This window comes from Gossypium arboreum, chromosome 6, assembly GCF_025698485.1.
Source record: "Gossypium arboreum isolate Shixiya-1 chromosome 6, ASM2569848v2, whole genome shotgun sequence".
Taxonomy (NCBI): Eukaryota; Viridiplantae; Streptophyta; class Magnoliopsida; order Malvales; family Malvaceae; genus Gossypium; species Gossypium arboreum.
The window spans coordinates 40832937-40834676 of NC_069075.1; the positions used below are offsets into that span (position 1 = coordinate 40832937).

The following is a 1740-nucleotide window of genomic DNA, read 5'->3' on the forward strand; positions in this document are numbered from 1 at the left end:
AACACAAGTTTTGCAATTTATTCAATTTAGTCCCAAATTTCAAATTAAGCACTTTATGCATAAAATTTCTTCACGAAATTTTCACACAATCATGCAATCATATCATAGACCTTAAAATAATCATAAAATAATTATTTATATCTCGGATTTTGTGGTCACGAAACCACTATTTCGACTAGGCCCAAAATCAGGATATTACATCAATCACTACTTGGGAACAAATAACCGAAAAGTTTTTATTAAAATATTTTTCGTCGGCTAAAACGGCTAAATTACGTAATGATATCTCTTCTTTTTTGCAGATGGATTTAGAAACACTCTATGATGCATGGGAGAGATACAAGGACGTTTTGAGAAGATGCCCTCACCATGGGTTACCACTTTGGCTACAGGTTCAAACGTTTCACAATGGCTTGAATCCTTCGACTAGACAGATGATTGACGTAACTACTAGTGGAACTATCAATAATAAGACACTTAAGGATGCTTATGAATTTATAGAAGAGATGTCACTGAATAATTATTAGTGGCAAGTCATGAGGACAAAGCCAACGAAAACAGTCGACGTTTTTAATGTCAATTCGGTCCCCGTGCTCTCTAATCAGGTAGAACTTTTGAATAGAAAAATTGACCATTTTCTTGGTTCTTCATAGGTTCACCCTGTAATGCAGTGCAAGCAAGTGGAGGTGGATCAAGCAATTCAGAATACCAATCCTATGGCCACTACATGGAGAACTAGCAGTTAAATTACATGGGTAATAATCCTCGATCTCAAAATAATCCTTATAGTAACACTTACAATGTAGGTTGGAGAAACCACCCAAATTTCTCATGGGGGGCCAAGGGAATCAGAGACCACCACCTCCAGGCTTCCAACAACCACCCTACCAACAAGAGAAAAAGCCGAACCTTGAGGAGATGCTAACAAAATTCATCTCGGTGTCAGAAACTCATTTTAAGAATACTGAGACAGCACTTAAGAATCAACAAGCGTCGATCCAAGGGCTCGAAACTCAGATAGGACAGCTCGTCAAATTAATATCTGAATGACCACAAGGTAGCCTGCCGAGTAACACTGAATCTAACCTAAGGGAACAACTCAACGCAATTACCATCCAAGAGAATAATGGGTTAGTGGAACCTGAACCAGAACCAAGGCAAGAAATCGTGGTAAGTAAAAGCAAAGATGAGGTAGACCACAGTGAACAAACACTGGTAAGTAAAGAGTACAAACCTCATGTGCCATACCCCAATGCGACAAGGAAAGACCGTACAGACGAATAATTTGGTAAATTCCTTAAATTGTTAAAGAAATTACATATTAACTTACCATTTATTGAAGCTCTTTCGTAGATGCCAAACGCAGTCAAATTCTTAAAGGAGCTTTTAACAAATAAGAGGAAGTTGGATGAGGCGTCGCATGTGGAGCTAAATGCGGTTTGCTCAGCTATACTACAGAATAAGCTGGCCAACAAATTAAAAGATCCAGAAATTTTTACGATTCCTTGTTTAATTGGTAGCTTAGATGTTAATAATGCTTTGGCTGATTTAGGGGCTAGTATCAATGTCATGCCTTACAAAATGTTTAAGCAACTAGGTGTTGGGAAACCAAAACAAACTAGGATGAGTATTCAATTAGCCGATAAGACAATCAGATTTCCTAGGGATATTATTGAAGATGTACTCGTTAAAATTGAAAAATTTATATTCCCAATTGATTTCATTGTTCTAGACATAAAA

General features: G+C 37.2%; 1 non-coding gene across 1 annotated transcript; it reads right to left on the reverse strand.

The window, feature by feature from the left end:
- Positions 1–269: 269 nt before the first annotated feature.
- Positions 270–376, reverse strand: LOC128294664 (small nucleolar RNA R71). Its single transcript, XR_008284972.1, has one exon. It is a non-coding gene; the product is annotated as a small nucleolar RNA R71 (small nucleolar RNA).
- Between the last annotated feature and the right edge of the window lie 1364 nt (positions 377–1740).